Source organism: Ambystoma mexicanum, chromosome 6q, assembly GCF_040938575.1.
Source record: "Ambystoma mexicanum isolate Mex_15411 chromosome 6q, UKY_AmexF1_1, whole genome shotgun sequence".
Classification (NCBI taxonomy): Eukaryota; Metazoa; Chordata; class Amphibia; order Caudata; family Ambystomatidae; genus Ambystoma; species Ambystoma mexicanum.
In genome coordinates, this window is record NC_090937.1 from 1,648,666,478 (window position 1) to 1,648,679,178 (window position 12,701).

Sequence of the window (12,701 nt, forward strand, 5' to 3'; positions counted from 1 at the left end):
TCCAGTAGATATTGAAGATGGTTACGTAGGTATATTTTGAACATTGGTCCGAATCTTTGTTGGGGGTAGGTATGAGAATGGTTATATATTGTGCCCAAGAGTGAATGTTCTTCCTTGATATTATTGATCACAATTTAGTGATTTTCATGAGGATCAATATTCCTGATGCTGGTCTGTCTTGGTGTGCAGTAATTGCAGGGTTCACCAAGGTTATAAATCCTTTGCAAACCACATCTTCATTTAACCAGGTTTCCTGCAAGAAAATTATGTCGGTTTCTGCAAGAGCTAGTGAGCCTTCATTAAAGAGGTGTTTGTGGGCTCTAGTGTTCCAGGAGCATAGAGCCGCTATACCCAATTTGCTAGTTGTTCCTGTTTATTGTTATAGATAGGTTTCCCTATTTTGACTCCATTGTTTATCTCTCATGTTGGATCTTATTTTATTTTCAGGATTCCAGTATTGGTCACGCCATATATCTTGTCTCTTCAAGGCATCGTTTGTGTGTGCTGAATAATTTTCTCTGTCAGTATATCGCCACTTTGAAGGCGAATCGTTGGAATTCTTCTGTGTATTTTGTATCAATTGTTGTATATTCATTTTATTATTCTGTTGAGAATCAAACGGCACAAGTTTAGTGCTGCATTTTGCCTGAGCCATTAAACTTGATACAAGGATTTTGTTAGCTACAAAACCCAACATCGCTAATTGTTGCTTGGTAGAGAGTACAAGATTCATTATATCTTCAGTACAGAAGTCAATCTCTGCTATTTCCATTTGTTGTTTATTGGGGAAAAGGATCACCTCAATGTCTCGGGAACCAATCTGAGCCAATTGTGGAATTGCATTTAATAGACGCAGAACATTGGCTCTGTTCAATATTACAGGCTCATCAGGATTTTTCGCAATTGGAGTTAGAGATACTCTGAAAGCAAAGGATGTTTTTGTTGGATCGAAAAAAATTGGTCTTACCAAGGGTGGATCTATTTGCGCAGGTTGGATCTCATTAGTATTAGATCTCTTTTCCACTTCTGGAGTTGACCATAGTTCCTCATTTGACACCTCTGAATATGCCAGAGAAAAGTTGTTTATTGAATCCTGAGTGGAAGATCTCATATATGAAGATTCAGAGAATGATTCGTTCCATTCATCAAGGACAATTAATACACCGTCCTGGAGGTCTGTAGAGATGGAGTCATCATTGATTGAATCATTCTCAGTGCCACTATCAATCACTAGCGAGGCTTTAGTCGCTTTAGAGGGGATGTCTTGCTTAATTACCGCCAGCAAAGCATCTGATGGTTCATGCTGTGTCTGCTCATCGTATTCAGTTGTCGTGCTCAATACTTTCCCAGTTGGAATAGTTGCAACAACCACTACCGTACTTAAGCTCTTTACAGAAGTTATTGTTGCATTTTTATTTGTGTTCTCTGTCAAAGATTTTTGCACAGATTGCATTTTTCTCAGAAATGCCTGTGAGCCTGTTTGAGGTTTTTTTGGGTTTTTTATTTTATTTGTTTTGGTCTGAAGTTCCTTTCCCACAAGGCCTTGTTTGGTAAGATCAAAGATATCAAACAGGGTACATATTGCCGGTTCAGCATTAGTCTTGCTCAGTATTTGAACAGGTTCCATTTTCCACTATTGTATGGTTGAATTTCATATTGCGTCCACTGATCTATTTTGAGGACATCTGATTGTGTAGTGATTGCAGTTTGGGTTTGTTTTGTTGTCCAAGACGGCTGTGACGACACCTGAGAATGTTTTTTGACTTTTTCATCCATCATTTTCTTAGTGATTGTAGATACTGTCTCCATCAAATTTTGTTTGTCCACGCGGTCAACTCTCGCAACCTCCTCCAGTCGACTTTGCCATGATCTTGAAGCTTCTGCTTCATATTTCAAATGCTCCCGGATGGTTCCAATGAAGCTTTCCAAATGGGTTTGCTTAGTCATGATCATGGCTAGGAGAGTAGCTTGATCCTTAGTCGAGCCGACCATCGCTTCTTGTATTTTAAGAAAAGGTATCATAGCTACTGATAGTAAAGCTACTAACGAGTTTTGGAGGTCAAGCATCGTAGTTGGTAATCTTTCTGGTACCTCTGGAGAGTTATTCGATGCTTCAGAGATCTTATATGAAGAAAATGATTCACCCTCCACTAGATCTTGGGTGGGCTTTGGGGAGCTTTTTAAGAGCACCTGAGATCCTTTAGGTGCAATAGGTGTCGATGTGTTGATCTTTTGGATTGGAATCTTATTGAGGATCTCCCCAAATACTTCCTCCCTTTTATCCCGAGAAACCATAATCACATCAATCTAGGTTATGTCAAGCGAGAGACGTGCAATGCGAACTGACAATGGTTTAGAATTTTCATAGTTAGTCGAGTCTGTCAGTTGGTATGTCGATTGCCATTGTTGTTTGGCTGCTTTGGCTTGTTCTCGAAGAGATGGTGTATAAGAAGCGTAATCAAGGTTGGATTTACAAATTGTTTCAATAGGTTGGCGAGGATGCATTGTAGCGGTACAGGATTGTTTGGAGGAGTTTGATGATATAGAATCAGGGAAAACAGCAGATGTTGGTCTATACACATTGCCTTGGATATTCAATGTCATTTCTGTTTGAGAAAGATCCATAGGGGTTGCAATTTTAGGCAATTTAAAAGTGGAGGTAGGGCAGATGTGGAGAGGAAGGACATGATTTAATTGAGCTGACGGTGGAAGGACCTAGGGCTCAATATTTTGCGATATAGACACTGTTGGTAGTATGTGTACAGGTTGTGGCAAGATTTCAAATGATTGCACTACCTGGTCTTCTGATTGATTTAATTCTGCCGTCATAATCACCTGGGGATTAGAATTTGGTTTGGGTGTTTGCTTTCTTTTTATCTCTGTTGGAATCAAGCCTTTGTCGACCAACGCTACTGTTTCTTCTAATTCCCCTTGCAGTCGGGTTTGTGGTTTTGTAGGTTCCATTGAGTATTTGTTAAGGCAAAGAGGAGTACTAGCACTAAACAATGTATAGTTAAAGTGTACTGTTATGATGGAGTAGCCAGTACTTACTGCCACACCCACCCGCAAATAGCAATAAACAGCCGTGCCCTTGACTCCACCGTGGGCTTCACGCCACAAGGGTCGCGGGATACTGCTTATGAAGGGCACTTCCTGTGGGCATGGCACTGGAAAGTCAGGTGACACTTGTCACGTGATGAGGAAGCAAGCCGCTCGCTTCAACTGCTGTCGGCTCCTGCCGGCAGACTGATGCAAGTTGGAGCGGGGCTTCCGAGTATCAGAGGCACTTTTCCTGGATCAATCAGGCGAGTTCAGGCAAGTTCAAAGAAAGATATCCGCCCAGCCACGGTATCCAGTCATAATTTCGAATGCAATAATTTCGAAAGACAAAATGTCGAAAAAAAAATGTCGAAAACAAAAAAGTCGAATTACAAAAATGTCGAATTTTTTTTCGAATTGAAGTTAATACAAGGTAAGTGTTTAAATGTGTTTTATTATTATTTATTATTATTTCAAAAATCTTTTATTTAGCTTTCTTTAATAGTAATAACACTAAAAATCTTGAATAAAAATAGCAATTACATAGCATGTACTATGTTATATTTTAAATAAAATAGTAGTTAAATAAATATATATTTAATGTAAACTGCAATTTTAAATAAATAATTAACAATTGCAAACTGTAACGTTAAACATTTAGTATATTTTTTCGTCAATAGATGGCGCTATTGTTTTACAAATGAGAGATTGTCCATTTGTTTACATATGGTAATAGCATGCTACGTGAGGTTGCGTTGCGCTACGTATACGTAGGCGCCATTTTTAAAGTTCATTCTCGCCGCGGTTTCATCGTGTTCGGGTCTCCCTGCGTTCCTGTGGATTTCTTTTTGGATCTTCGATTTTTTTTTACCCCTTCAAATGGATGCAACGTGGTTTTTCTGGATTCGATGGATGTTCTGCTTGGATCGAGGATTTTTTCGCAAGGATTTTCTTGGGACGTTTATACTTTTTTTCCTGGATTCGTTGGATTTTTTCGCTGGATCGTGGATTTTTTCGCAAGGACTTTCTTGGGACGTATATGTTTTACTTTCTGGATTCGATGGATGTTTCGGTCGGATCGAGGATTTTTTCGCAAGGATTTTCTTGGGACGTTTATACTTTTTTTCCTGGATTCGTTGGATTTTTTCGCTGGATCGTGGATTTTTTCGCAAGGACTTTCTTGGGACGTATATGTTTTACTTTCTGGATTCGATGGATGTTTCGGTCGGATCGTGGATTTTTTTTGCAAGGATTTTCTTGGGACGTTTATACTTTTTTTCCTGGATTCGTTGGATGTTTTCGCTGGATCGTGGATTCTTTAGTAAGGACTTTCTTGGGACGTTTATATTTTACTTTCATGGATTTCACTCTTTTGGATCGCAATCATGGATTTATCGTTGGATGGTGTTTTTCATTGTGTTACTTTTTGCATTTTGGGTTCCTTGGATGTTGCTTCGTGGTGATTTTTACGGGTTTTTCCCTGGAATTCTCATGGTGCAGCGGAGATTCCGCAAAAAACGTGAGTATTTTTAACATTTTAAATTGTAAGCTATTGAATCAAGGTAATTGTCTTTGTCATTTTCATTAAAATTTCGTACTAATTGCTCTAGGCGTTGTTCATAGTCTCTGTATTTTTTCTTTTTTAATTCTGTGCTTGCTAGTGAAATTGCTTGAGAGATACGAAATTCCTGATGTGATTGTTCATGATTTAATTCCTTCAAAAAATGCCACAAATTGGGATTACTTGTGTTGAACGTTTTGTTAATACGGCTGTGCCATCCCTCAAGTGCATTGTTCGTCCTAGGTCGCCCTTCCAAGGTTGCCTTGTAACAATTCCACAAATTTATAGTGTATTTTGGTCTTCTTCTGGTTCCATTTCTTGTTAGTTGTCCAATCCATGTATTTTCCATGTAATCTAACAGGTCTGCATTTTCTTCTTCATGATTTTTAAAATAGTCAGTGTCAATCAAATGTTCATAGAAATTTATAACCTGATTTTCTTGCACAAATGCCAATCCGAATATTTTTTTTACGTGATGTTGAAATGTGCTGTCCTCTGTGTATTTGCTGCTTAGTCCAATTTTTTGTAGTTTTTTCCATATCGACTGAGTAAAATGAAAGAAGCAGCCTTGTATGTTAGAATCAGGGTCAATTGAAGAAAATGCCTTAATTTGCGCTAATTCAAAATCCATGATTATGTTTTTCGGTTTAGAATTGGGTACGGTGTCATTGATTTTGTTTAACATGATTCTGTAGGTGTCCTCATTTTTTTTGGGCATTAAAACATAAACAAGTGGAATCAGTTTATTATTTATTGTTCCATGTATCGAATATAATTGTTGGAAGGGTTTTGGGCAGGTTTTGAAAGTTGCATCACCTTGCCACTGGGCACTTTCACTCAGATGCTTTAAATTGGTTTCAGTAGAAAATATCAACATTTTTTCGTCTCGTATATCAACTGTGGAATGGTGGAACTTTTCTCCTTTAGCTGTCACTGCAAACACTTCTGGTATGTCTATTTCATTGTACGTTGTAGGTGCCGGTGGTAGATTTTCTTTTTGCTGCTTTGTGCGATTTACTGTGCGTTGCATATCTTTTTCGCTAGGCATCTGTGCAGATATGTGTGTGGGTAACGTGTCACATACCGTCGATATGACCAAACCGCTAGCTTGACCGGGGTTTTCTGTTGCCTTTCTTTTGAGCTCTTGGAGAGTCTGTTTTATTTCTATTTTTGTTTTGTCCGGTAGATGATTGTGTTCCCCCTTTATTTTCGTATTGGCACTGGCAACTATAACACGCGCGGCACATTTTGACCGCCCATATTCGATGCACTTCCAGTACGAGCGGTCATTCTTCTCCAATTCTTTATTATAAATGTATCCGTTCCATATCAGCTGTTTTCCGCCTTTTTGTGAGGCTATGTACTCAACCCTTTCTGTCATGGTCAATCTAAAGTAACAGAAAAAAACGATTTACTATCTTTTCCATACACTAATAATAATATATTTTACAATTTAAATATCGTGTCACATAATGTTTTTTTATTTTACCTTATTGTTTGCCTGACGTAGCCGAATCGAATATACTTCAGTTCGCTCTGACTCTGGTTTTGTCAGCTAATGACAGTTGTCCACAACCGTCATCTGTCCCTTTGGTGTTTAGGTAAGGTTCTTTACTCGTGGGTGTCACACATTGGTTTAACCCCTATGAACCTCGATTCTATGTGGTATTCGTTAGTCATAGTGTACTTTATTTTCAGATTGGCAAACTGTTATGTTTGGTGGTGGAGAGGGTGGTGGGAGAGTTTCGGCGTTGAGGTAACGGGGGGTTGGGGGGGTGGTAACCCCCCCATAAAAATGGACGATTAGTATCACCTCACTTCGTTCTGTTAGTATTATCGTTCGACTTTTTTTTCGACATTTTTGTTTCGACTATTTGACATTTTCTATTATATATATATAATTTTGATATTTTTGTTTTCAACATTTTTTTTTCGACATTTTTGTATTTCGGTATTATTTTTTCGACATTATGACTATGAACCCCCAGCCACACAGCAATAAACAGCCGTGCCCTTGACTCCACCGCAGCTTCACCTTCATACTAATTTATGTGTGAGGGATGTCACCTTCTTAAGATGTTTGTTTAACTTCGTTATGGCACCAACGGTTTCTAGATGAGTGTTAGCAGAGTTCCTTAATAGAGATGAAGAACCCCGAAAAGAAAAGACAGAAACCAAGACGGTTCATATAAACCCCTATTGAGAGACCCAACAAAGGGACAAAGAAAGTCTATGTTAACCAGAATTGAGGGGAGAGGTGAAACCAGAAGAAGGACGAACCCCAAGACCCACCTTCATGGTATGCTTCTCGTGCAGGCAATCAGAACATTTGGCGTGACAGTGTCCTAATAAGAAAGAAGAGCCCATGGAGAGAGGTTATATGGTGGGAAAAGACTTGGAGGAAACTTCCCACCAGAAGATAATGGGCCTCATTACGACCCTGCCGGTCTGTAAAAAATGGTCACGGTAAAACTGCCACAACCGTTGTTTCCGGACTGGCTGATACAGAGTCCTGGAGGCGGGAGGTGTCACTCCCACCAGGTCTGACCTGATGAGTTTTAACACCATCCGCCTGCAGGCGGACATGGAAACACCAGCTCTGTCACAGACAGAACCAGTGTTTCCATGGTCCCCATCCCCATGGAGTCCTACGGGACTCCATGTGAATGGGGATTTACAGAATTCCGCATCCAGAATTACCGGGTCACCGGGGTTGTAATGCCCCGGTGATTCTGGCAATCACGGAGGCAGAATGGTATTACGGGCTCCGCGGCAGCCTGCCAGTTTTACTGGCACAGCTACCGCCGGACTCGTAATGTGGCCCATTGAGTCTGTTAGTAATTTCCTTAGTACAAGTACTCCATTTAGGACTCATGATTCTGCTATAGTAAACGGAGTGCTGATTAAAGCCATAATTGATCCAGGAAGTAAAAAGACAGCAATAAGATCTAATCTAGTATCAACCAGGGACCGTAAAAGGGAAACAACAACAAAAAATAATTTGCAGGCTGGATAGCTATCCTTAAAATTGTGGTCCTACCCAAGTTATCATACATATTCAGTAATATCCCAATCTGGCCAGGCAGACAGTTTTTTGATAACTTACGATCCATGACTGTGGAGTTCATTTGGTATGGGGGTGCGGCCACAATGAAATAGGAGAAGCTGGATGAACCGTATCACACAGGAGGCATATCAGTGCCAGATTTTGAATTATACTATTTGGTTTCACAAGCCCAGTATGACACACCGGTATGACTCCCTGGACACCGCACCACACCTTGCCATAGAACGACATGCTGCATTTCCAACGGAACTACGCTCCGTCTTGTTTAAGACAAAACATAAGGATGAATGCGAATTTGACCCAGTTATTGCAACAGTCCTTGCCTGGGGCAAGATCTGTAAAAGAATAGGACTTGAGACACCCTACAATCAGGACGTGCCTCTTTGGAACTTCCCCGGTATTTCACCAACATTCGATATAGGTATACAGAAACTGTAGGACCCCGATGGGGAAATTACAATGCGGGATATGTTTCCCAACGGGAAGTTTGTTACTCAGGAAGATTGAGTTGCTGCTGTGGGGGGAGGACAGCTTAGATTACTGCAAAACCACTGCATGAAGGCGGCATTCAAAAGGAGATAGCCCCTATTCCCAGATGAACCTTATCGCATGAATGTTTTTTATCATTATCTGCATGCTGCGGCACCAGTGTTTCCAAACTATATACAATTATACAAGCACATACACCTACAATTAACATGGTTAAGGAGTTATGGGAGGCAGACATGGAGACTACAATAGAGGACAAAAAAATGGTCAAGATATTGTGCGTTATCCAAGACAGAATCACTTAATGCCGGGCTCAGACTAATCCAGTTTAAAGTATTAAACAGATTGCACTATACAGTCAAAATGGCTAAATTCAAAGAAAGCTGTACTGGTAGTTGTCAAAAATGTGGTCATCCGTCAGCAGACTTGTTTCATGTGTATTGGAGTTGTCCACTCATTCTTGAGTTCTGGAGGGAGGTGGCCGAGTTATTAGAGGAGATGACGCAGATACCAGCAGACCTCACTCCCCAAAAATATGTGTTCGGAACATAGGGAAAATAGTGGAAGTGACTAGAAGATTATTTAATGTGACTTGCACAGTGGCCAAAAAATGCATACTTCAGAACTGTCCCACGTGCCACGCAAGGACAATTTACTTAAAGAACTCACGTATGTCAACGAGTGTGAGGAGCAATATGCAATGTTGTTGGCTAGGACTAATAGGCCTAAAGACATATGGACTCTGTTTAGGATGTATCTGCGTGAGATGTTGTCTGATGATGAAAGCCCCTCTGAGATCTGATGCTGGTTTGATTCTGTGTAATATGTAATGCAATTTTTGACCATGATACCCATTTACATTGAATTGTACTGTTTGCTTGCATAAGTGTTGCTGTGACACTGTGAACCACAACTAATAAATAAAGTTTTAAAAAAAAACACAACAAAAATTACCTGTGTCCATGGAGATGAAGAGATATATCATAAATCCCCAGATACCATCCGAGTTCAAGGGGAATCCACAGAGATTAATGCTTCTGTTATTTCAGAGTTATCAGAGGAAACAATAATAGGCACAGACTTCCCAAGCTTTGAAATCATACAGAAAAAAAATGCCAATAAGATACCCCTTCCTTTTGTTTTTCTTCTTGGAAGGAATATGGTTTTGTTTCAGAAGGTCCTGTCTGTAGATAGGAAACTAAAGCCCAAGAGAAATCACATGGGGCGGGGGGTCTGTTAATATGTTAATAAGTATCAAATTAATAGCCTTTATGCAGGAAGCCAAGTCTTAACGGGGAGGTTATGTGCTAAATCCAATGGAATTATCCTAGAGTATCTGGCGATGACCTCCTTCCATGTGGCCAGGGGACGGCAGCCACTTCCGGTCCAGGGGGGTGGGTATATGAGGGAGGATCACATGGGAGGAGACAACTACCGGGGAGATGTTATGGCTTCATTGTATGAAGCGTGGTAGCCCCCCTTTAGCCATAAGGAACACCCCCTGATAGCCAATACCCTGACGGCTTATTACCATACATCTGTTCCCCTCTATAGTTCCCAACACCCTTTGGGCCAAATTTCCATCCATAACCTGAAGAGTTAAAGTTCCAAGAAACCCCTTTTGAGTTCTAGTTTTCCTTCATGTCGTACTGAACTTCCAAATGGAATCATTAAGAAAGATTTGCCAAGAGATATACATCAGAAACCCTCAATGGACTTCAATTTCCATAATTACCAAAGTACTGAGATGAGGAGGATGAAGGAATTCACACAGAGCAGAAGAAGCGTGAAGCTTAACCTGCTAGTTGTTGGGTGAAATCACCTGTGCGCAGGACCCTTAAAAATGTTAACCAAACTTCGAGAACCAGCTCAGAAGAAGACTTGATGGCACCATTGAAGGCTGACAGAAGCTGCAGGCATGCGCTGGTGTATGGAAGCTGTTGACATGAGCCGGTGTGCAGAAGTTAGTGGCATGATCCAGTGTGGAAGAGCAGAAGATACTATAAAACAGAGTCAACGGTCCAACCCACTGTGTTAGACGTACCCTAGTGGCAATTTTCTGTAGAGATGGACTTTCAACCAGCCCATCTCTGGTACCAATCTTATGGAGTGATCACCACTTGATCTCATTCACCATCAAAACCCTTAGCCACATATTGCTCGGAAAAACACAATACTACATTTTGCCAACAAAAGATTCTTTTTGTTTTTAGGTCTTCCTATATGGATAGATATGCTGATTCCTTTCCTCTTAAGGGCCTAAAGTCGACTGGTGGCATGCACTTTGGCTCTACAGTAGACTCTGCCTTCACTAACTTGTTTTGGTCTCTTAAAAGTGTTGGGAACTGTTTTATTTTTATGACATGCCTTTTTCTCTCCCTTTTATTTAATTATTGGAGTGCCATCTAAGTTACGCGCTCACCTCTGTTTTGACATAAAGTTGTGTTTTGACTTAGACTTGTCTAAAAATTCTTAAGGGAGGTGTGTATACTTTTCTGATTGTGTTTTGAACTTGCTTTGATTAATAGTGCCAGTGTATTTTCTAAAGTGTGTGTTTAATAAATAACTATATACTTTTGATACAAAGCTCTGGTCAGTGTTTACTTGTTCTACTGTGTTTTTAGCCCTATTGTGTATCCTCTGTATACTGCCTAACTCTTCTTGAGAGAGGTCTGACTGCTCAGCCACAGCTACCAGGTAAATCTGGGTGGTACAGACTGCTACCAATTGGGTTTACTGCTTACTCCTGTAGTCTTAAACTTGCTGCAGCTTCCTAGGGTGCTTGGCAATTCAAACCCCAGCAAGTGTGGGGATAGTCTGTTGAGTCAGGAGACACATGGTGATATCTTTCATGAGTAGTTGCAGCAACAGGAATACAGGGTAGCTGGTCTGCCCCTTGCCCCTATCAGACCCGAACAGGCCCAAACAGGCGAGATCCTAGTCTTCATCCGTTTGTTGTGGTGGATGCTGGCCATGAGGATGGCCACGGAGGACTTATGAAATATGTGAGGACAGAGCAACTGAGGGGCAGGTACTGATCACGTGAACAGCTACCTCATCAATGCATCAAGCATAAATAACTGCAAGCAAAAGAAATGATCATTTCAGTTTGTAGGGAAATATCAGTTGCTGCTCTTTGTACTTTCCTTGGTGATGTTCTTGTGTAGCCAGCATGGGTTGCGTAGTCCTCCTCCCGTGTCGCGCATCTACACTGGAGCAGATTGCCTGTTTCTGCAGTTGGTTTCATGATGCTTTTAGGCCTGGCCGCGAGAGTCAATGGGACAGGAGATAACCCGAGGGTCTCAAAAGTGTCTCCCTCTATCATGGTCTTGGTTCAACAGCTGCCCACCCAATCTCTCGCCTCCTTAGCTTATTTCCTTCAGTGCGTGTGTTTCACCTGCATCTCCTCTATGTCTCGCTGCATGCTTGCACCTCCTTTCAACTATTCTTCCCCCTATCTACCGGTGGGAGGTCTCCCTCCTTCTCATTATCAATATTCCACACCTCTGTCTACTACCACCTCCTGTACCCCTTCCCCTCTACCATCCCCCTTGGTATTGTCCAGTTGTCCTCTTTACTTGTCTTATGAGTATTCACTACCTCTTCTTTAAACACCTACTCCCTCTCCAGCACTCTGGGCCTCTGTCTGCATCCCTCTGATCATTCCCTCCCATAGGCCTCTCTTTGGCCTTCCATCTCATACTTAATCAAGGGTTGGTGGGTCTCCTCTTCCCAGTCACCGGTCTTCTGTGCCAGCTCCTTCTGCACCCTTCTCCAGCTGCTCGCCTTTGCTCAGCTCCCCCACTAATGTGGTGTCTCCTGTTTTTATACCCTGGCGGGCAATGTTTGGAGTTAGGTTCTGCATAGAATTAACCTGTAGGTATTTTGATGGGAGCTGTTCTGAATGGTTAACTCTTAGGACTATCACACACCATTATCAGATTGTACGGCGCTGTCCGCAGCTACGACATAGATGAAAGGTTTATATAGTGGTTTCCCCATCTTGTAATGGGAGATGAGCAGCAGCTCCACACAGAGTGAATTGTTCATTTGCGGAACCCCCCCCTTTATGTGTTGAGGCTCTGCTGCAATCTATGGAGGCCAGCACTTCACTGGCAGCAGCTTCCAGGACACGTAACCTTTGAGTTATAGTGGATGACCTCTATTGACCCTTGACCCTAATAAATATAGATTATGCACTATTTACCCCTGCTCCACCGAGGGATGATGAGACACAGGTCTTGCTGTGTGATGGAGCGGAAAGTGGTGACGTCAGCTTGTGCATTCTGATGGCGTCTCTCTATGCAGTGCTCCATATTGCCAGTGAAGTGTGGCATCAGTAACTGGATATGCTAGCCAGTTATACAACTGCACCTACTTTTCTTGTTCAAAATATATATCAGTGCCATCCTGTTTGCTTTTAATTCAAGAAGACATAAAACGGATTTGTAACAGAGATCTAGATGGTGGATCAACTTGAACCTTTGTTTGTGGCTGGCGTAATATTTTTGATGGCCATGGATGAGATATCACAGTGAGCTAAGA

At 41.4% G+C, this 12,701-nt stretch overlaps 1 protein-coding gene across 1 annotated transcript in view; it reads right to left on the bottom strand.

The window, feature by feature from the left end:
• Positions 1-12,701, bottom strand: part of LOC138516973 (zinc finger protein 268-like) — a 387,224-nt gene that overhangs the window by 300,168 nt on the left and 74,355 nt on the right. The window lies entirely within an intron of this gene.